This window comes from Molossus molossus, unplaced genomic scaffold, assembly GCF_014108415.1.
Source record: "Molossus molossus isolate mMolMol1 unplaced genomic scaffold, mMolMol1.p scaffold_m16_p_2, whole genome shotgun sequence".
NCBI classification, from domain to species: domain Eukaryota; kingdom Metazoa; phylum Chordata; class Mammalia; order Chiroptera; family Molossidae; genus Molossus; species Molossus molossus.
Window position 1 is genome coordinate 107,507,636 of NW_023425355.1, and position 7,326 is coordinate 107,514,961.

General features: G+C 37.8%; 1 non-coding gene across 1 annotated transcript; it reads right to left on the bottom strand.

The window, feature by feature from the left end:
- Nucleotides 1–3,493: 3,493 nt before the first annotated feature.
- On the bottom strand, nucleotides 3,494–3,600 carry LOC118636750. Its single transcript, XR_004960736.1, has one exon. It is a non-coding gene; the product is annotated as a U6 spliceosomal RNA (small nuclear RNA).
- Nucleotides 3,601–7,326: the final 3,726 nt, after the last annotated feature.

Sequence of the window (7,326 nt, forward strand, 5' to 3'; positions counted from 1 at the left end):
GGAAGTTCAATTTTTAATTTTTTGAGGTAACACCATAGTGTTTTCCAGAATGGCTGCACTAGTCTGAATTTCCACCAGCAGTGTACTAGAGTCCCCTTTTCTCCACACCCTTGCCAGCACTTATTATTTGATGATTTGTTGATGGCGGCCATTCTGACAGGTGTGAGGTGATACCTCATTGTTGTTTTAATTTGCATCTCTCTGATGATGAGTGATGCTGAGCATTTCTTCATATGTCTTTTAGTCATTTATATGTCCTGTTTGGAGAGGTGTCTATTCAGTTCTTCTGCCCATTTTTTAATTGAGTTCTTTGTCTTCCTTTTGTTGAGTTGTATGAGCACTCTATATATATTGGAAATTAACCCCTTATCTGATACATCATTGGCAATTATGCTCTCCCATACAGTGGGTTGCCTTTTCATTTTGATAATTGTATTTTTTGCTGTGCAGAAGCTTTTGAGTTTGATGTATTCCCATGTGTTTATTTTTTCCTTTATTTCTGTTGCCTTAGGGGATGTATCAGTGAAAACTCTGCTGCGTATGATGTCTGAAATTTTGTTTTCTACATTTTCTTCTAGGATTTTTATGGATTCATGAGGCAAATTTAAGTCGTTTATCCATTTTGACTTTATTTTTGAGTATGGTGTAAGTTGATGGTCTAGTTTCATTTTTTTTTTTTTTTTTTTTTTTTTGCATGTAGCTGTCCAATTTTTCCAACACCATTCACTGAAGAGGCTGTCTTGTCTCCACTGTATGCTCTTGCCACCTTTGTCAAATATTAATTGAGCATATTGCCTTGGGTCCATTTCTAGGTTCTCTGTTCTATTCCACTGGTCTATATGTCTATTCTTGTGCCAGTATCAGGCTGTTTTGATTACAGTGGCTTTGTAGTATAACCTGAAATCGGGTAATGTGATCCCTCCAACTTTGTACTTCTTTTGCAAGATGGCTGTGGCTATTCGAGGTCTTTTTTCGTTCCATATGAACCTTTGACGTATTTGTTCTAGTTCTGTGAAGTATGTCATTGGTATTTTGATGGGGATTTCATTGAATCTATACATTGCTTTGGGTAGTATGGGCATTTTAATGATGTTGATTCTTCCAATCCATGAACAAGGTATGTGCTTCCAATTCTTTATATCTTCCTCTATTTTTTTTTTTTCAATGACCTGAAGTTTTTTGCAAATAGGTCCTTTACTTCTTTGGTTAAGTTTACTCCTAGGTATCTTAATTTTTTTTTTTTTTGGCCACAATTGTAAATGGAATTGTGTTTTTAGTTTCTCTTTCTGTGAGTTCATCATTGGTGTATAAGAATGCCGTCGATTTCTTGACATTAATTTTGTATCCTGCTACTTTGCCAAATTCATTTATTAAGTCTTATAAATTTTTGATGGAGTCTTTGGTGTTTTCTACGTATAGTATCATGTCATGTTTCACTTCCTCCTTTCCAATTTGGATCCCTTTTATTTTTTCTTCCTGTCTGATTGCTGTGGCTAAGACTTCCAGTACTATGTTAAATAGGAGTGGCGAAAGTCGGAATGCTTGCCTTGTTCCTGTTCTTAAAGGAAATGTTGTTAGTTTTTGCCCATTGAGTATGATGTTGGCTGTAAATCTTTCATATATGGCCTTTATTTTGTTGAGGTATGATCCCTCTATTCCCACATTGCTGAGCATTTTTATCAGAAATGGGTGCTGGATTTTGTCAAATGCTTTTCCAGCACCTCTTGATATGATTGTATGATTTTTCTCTTTCATTTCATTTATGTGGTGTATCACATTTATTGATTTGCAAATATTGTACTAGTCCTGCATACCCAGATTGAATCCCACTTGGTATGGTGAATAATTTTTTTTTATGTAATGCTGGATTTGATTTGCTAGTATTTTGTTCAGTATTTTGGCATCTATGTTCATAAGGGATATTGGTCTGTAGATTTCTTTTTTTGTAGTGTCCTTTTCTGTTTATAGAATTAGAATTATTCTGGCCTCATAAAATGAGTTTGGAAGTCTTCTTTCTTGTTGAAGTTTTTGAAATAGTTTGAGGAGAATGGGTATTAGTTCTTTTTTGAATGTTTTTAAAATTCCCCCGTGAAGCCTTTTGAGCCTGGGTTTTATTTGCTGGGAGGGTCTTTATTACATCTTCAATTTCTTCTGTTGTTATTGGTCTGTTCAAGTTTTCGATGTCTTTCCTGTTCAGTTTTTGGAGACTATGTGTTTCTAGAAATTGGTTCAGTTTGCTTAGGTTGACGAATTTGTTGCTGTATAACTTGTTAACAACCGTTTTATTTCTGTGGTGTCAGTTATTCTTTGTCCTCATTTATATATGATTTTGGGTATTTGGGTTCTCTCTCTTTGTTTCTTGGTGAGTCTAGCTAATGGTCCATTAATCTTGTTTATCTTTTCGAAAAACTAGCTCTTTGTTTCATTGATCTTTTGAATTGTTTTTTTTTTTTGGTCTCCATGTTATTTATATCTGCTCTAATCTTTACTATGTTTTTCCTTCTACTTGCTCTAGTGTTTTCTTTTTTTTTTGCTTTCTCGTATTGTCAGTTGTGAGGTTAGATAGTTTATTAGAAATTTTTCTTGCTTCTTGAGGTAGGCCTATAGTGCTATGAACTTCCCTCTCAGAACTGGTTTTGCTGCATCCCATAGATTTTGTGTTGTGTGTTTATTTTCATTGGTTTGCAGGAAGTTTAAATTTCTTCCTTGGTTTCCATGGTAACCAATTTATTGTTCAATAACATGCTATTTAGCCTCCATGATTTCAAATGTCTTTGCATGTTCTTGTTGCAATTGATTTCTAGTTTCATGCCATTGTGATCTGAGAAGATTCTTGATATGATTTCAATCTTCTTGAACTTGTAGAGACTTAGTTTGTGTCCTAACATGTGGTCTATCTTTGAGAATGTCCCATGTACACTTGAGAAGAATGTGAATTCTGAGGTTTTGGGGTGTAATTCTCTGTAGTTATCTACTAAATTTATTTTATGTAGCGCTTCATTTAGAGTCTGTGTTTCCTTGTTAATTTTCCCTGGAAGATTTATCCAGTGATATCAGCAGAGTATTGAAGTCCCCTGCTATGATTGTAGTTCTGTTGATTTCTCCTTTGAAGTCCTCCAAAAGATTTTCAATATATGTTGGTGCTCCTAAATTGGGTGCATATATATCTACCAAGGTTATATATTCTCGTTGGATAAATCCTTTCAATATTATGTAGTGGACTTCTTTGTCTCTAGTTATGGCCTTCATTTTGAAATCTACTTTATCAGATATAAATATTACCTTTCCAGTTTCTTTTTTTTGCTTTCCGTTTGCTTGAAAGATTTTTTTACATCCCTTCACTTTCAACCAATTTGAGTTTTTTGTTGTGAGGTTGGTTTCTTGTAAACAACATATATGTGAGTCATGTTTTTTTATCCAGTCAGTTACTCTGTGTCTTTTTATTGGAGCATTCAGACCATTCACATCTAAGGTAATAATTGATATGTACTTAAAAAATATGAAATGGTTCACGAATTTGTATGTCATCCTTGCTCAGGGGCCATGTTATTCTACTCTGTATCTTTCCAATTTTAGTATATGTGCTGCCGAAGTGAGCACCTCTTCTGAGGTTTGTCAGTCTGCACCCCACTTCCATGTCTCTGTGTTTATTTTGTTCCTCAGCTTGTTTTATTATATTCCACAAATAATTTAGATGTTGTGAAATTGAACTGTCATTTGATCCAGTGATCCCATTTTTGGGAAAATATCCTAAGAAGCCTGGAACACCAATCAAAAAGAATATACGTATCCGTATGTTCATAGGAGCACTATTTACAATTGGTAAGATCTGGAAACAGCCCAAGTTTCCATCAGTAGATGAGTGGATAAAAAAAGCTGTGGTACATAGAAACAGTAGAATTCTATGCAACTTTAAGGAAAAATAGATCTCTTATCCTTTGAGACGACATGGAAGGACCTGGAGAGTATTATTCTAAGTGAAATAAAGTTATTATTGATAGATTCTTATTAGTTGCAATTTTTATTTTATGCCTATGTTTCTCTTTCTCTTTTTATTTCTTCTTCTTCTTAGAAGACTCTCTTTAGCATTTCTTGCAGTGCTGGTTTAGTGGTGGTAAATTCCTTTAGCTTTTTGTTTTGTCTGTGAAACTCTATTTCACCTTCAATTTTGAATGATAGCCTCTCTGGATTGAGTAGTCTTGGATTCAGACCCTTGTCTTTCATAACTTTGTATACTTCATGCCACTATTTTCTGGCCTGCAGTATTTCTATTGAGAAATCAGCTGACAGTCTAATGGGAGCTCTCTTGTAGGTAACTTTCTGTCTCTCTCTTGCTTCCTTTAAAATTCTTTCTTTGTCTTTAATGTTTGCCACTATAATTAAAATGTGTCTAGCTGTGGGCCATTTTGGGTTCATCTTGCTTTGGACTCTCTGTGTTTCCTGGACTTGTGTGACTTTTTCCTTCACCAAATTAGTGACTTTTTTGTCGTTATTTCTTCAAACAGGTTCTCTAATCCTTTCTCTGATTCTTCTTCTTCTGGTACCCCTATGATGTGAATGTTGTTATATTTTGTATTGTCTCAAAACTTTGTTAAACTCTCCTGTTTTTATTTATTTTTTCTCATTTGCTGCTCTGCTTGGGTGTTTTTTTGTTTTTTGTTTTCTATTTTTTTTTATTTTATTTTTTTATTTTTTTATTTTTTTTATCCTCACCCGAGGACATTTTTCCATTTTTTGTTCAGATAGAGCGGGAGGGAGAGAGAGGAAGAGAGAGAGAGAGAAACATCGATGTGAAGGGACACATCGAGTGGCTGCCACCCGCACGACCAACCAGGGCCGGGGACAAACTGCAACCGAGGTACATGCCCTTAGCGGGAACCGAACCCGGGTCTCTCTGTACCGCAGGCCGATGCTCTAACCGCTGAGCCAAACCGGCCAGGGCTGTTTTTTGTTTTCTACCTTGTCTTCTAATTTGCTGATTTGGTCTTCAGCTTCTTCTAATCTACTATTGAGACCTTCTAAGGTATTTTTCATATCAGCTATGTCATTCTTTATTTCTCCTTAATTTTTATCCATAGCTGTTACCACTTTTTTTTATGCTGATGTAGTTCCCACTGAGGTCTTTGTAATTCTCATTAAGTTGCTTGTAGTTCTCACTACATTATTTGAGCACCCTTAAAATCACTGCTTTGAATTCTTTATCTGACAAATTGTTTTCTTCCATTTCCTGTATTTTTTTTCTTTCTGGTGATTCATTCTTTTCTTTCATTTTTGTGTTGTTTATTTTTCTCACCATTTTAGCAGTCTGGTAGTTCTAGGCCCATTAAGGGATGTTGGGATGTGTAGACAGGTCAGTTATATAAAATAAGGCTGCTATGCCTCCCAAACTGTTTTGGAGTTTGGTGTCTCTTGCTTGCTATGGATCCTGGAGGATTGATAACTGGCAGCTGGTATTGGTCTTTCATGGTAGGTGCTGCTGTGTTGTGTGGGTCCAGCTGGTGTGCTGCTGAGGTCCATGGGTCCTGCTGGTACCCTGTTGGGATTCATGGGTCCAGCTGGTGCACTGCTGCCTGGTGGGGCTCAGCTCCTGATCAGTCACTGCTGATTCTGCTGCGGGCAAATGTCAACTCCTGGTTTGCACTGCTACTGCTGCTGCTGTTGCCAGGGGGTGCTCTCAGCTCCCAATACTCTGCTGCTGTTGGGAGCTAAGAATGCTCAGCTCTTAGGAATTTCCTGCTGCTGGGGGAGGGGCTCTACTCCAAATCTGGTGCTGCAGTTGTCTAGGGCAAGCCTCAGCTGCCCAATCCTTCCTGCTGCTTGGGCTGTGGTACTTCCCCTGATCAGCCTCTGCTGATGCTGCTGGGTCTCTTCTGCCAATCTTCCCTGCTGCTTCCTGGAGTGGATGTCCACTCATGAGCCTCATTTGCTGTTAAGGGTGGGGCTCCACTCCCATCCAGTCAATGCTTCTGTGGGGAAAGGTACTCATCTCCAAAGCTGGTGCTACTGCTGTTGGTGTGGTGCTTGGCACCAATCAGGCTGCTGCTGTGGGAGATGGTGCTTGGCTCCTGGCCAGTTGCTTCCCTGAGCAGGTACCTTGACAGTGCTACTACTGTGTGCTGGTCTGTGTTGACACAGTGAGGTCTGCTGGTCCGATGGTGCAAGGCACACTGGTGGACTCAGGTCACTTGGCCTTAGCTGCTCCCTTCTGCCTCCTGCCAGAGAAGACCAGCAGATCTTCCAAAGTGGCAGGGCCTTCAGGTTATACAGTGAGAAGTTCCCTGACAAGCCACTTACTGCGGTAGCTGACTGCACCCCATCCACAGCACAGCAACCCTCTGCCCCATGTTTGTACACTGCCAGATGTTGCTCATCCACACTCACATCCACTCACACTCTCTCTCACACCCACTCACACTCTCACACACTCACTCTCTCTCTGATCCTGCCCTCCACCATCTTTTTCCTAAAGCAGTACATTTATTTATTTTTTAAATTATGTGTGTAATATATGTGTTATATTATTTATACATGTTATTTCAAAATATTAAAGAGGAGTGTTATAAAATACTTTGTCAAAAAATTAGTCATTTATTCTAAAATGATTGAAGATATCATCAGATTTATAAAAATACTTATATCGTTGCAACACCTGTCCCATACCTCAACCTCCGCACCCCATCCACAAGAGTCCAGTTCACTTCCATAGTAACCTCTCTTTTTGTTTTGCCCTCAGGGAAGCCTGTGAGTCCAATTTAATTCCAGTCTCTGCAGCCTCCAAATTCCAGAGGGCACAACTGTTTAGGTAGTTTTCTTAAACTCAACTAAGGAAGAGGGAAAATAAAAAAAAAATGACAATACTTCAGTGAATTCTACTCTAAAAAAATGTCCTCATCAACACAACAATTTTCTTTAACTAATCTTGTAAGAAAGGTACATGTGATGACCTGAAGGGAATGAAGTGGCTTGTTTTTTGCCACCTCTTCTTCAAGTCCTCCATAGATTTTTCTGGCACCTTCTTTTAGAATTTGAAAGAGTTTGAGAACTTCTACCAGAAACCCAAGGCAAGTTCATTTTAACATTTGTAAAGATGTTTCACTAAGAAGGAATCTGAGGTATTGGGTAAGAATGTCATTCTCTAAATGATCAGCTCACTATTGAATATTCATTTACTCAAATGTTAATATCAGTGACACATTTAACATATTTGATACCCAGAGTGGATAATTTCTTAACATCTCACTCCTGTGTATGATAAAATTGTATGTAATTCCCATGTTAATCACAAAGAAAATATCTCTAGAATATAAACAGAAAGATGTGGCTCAG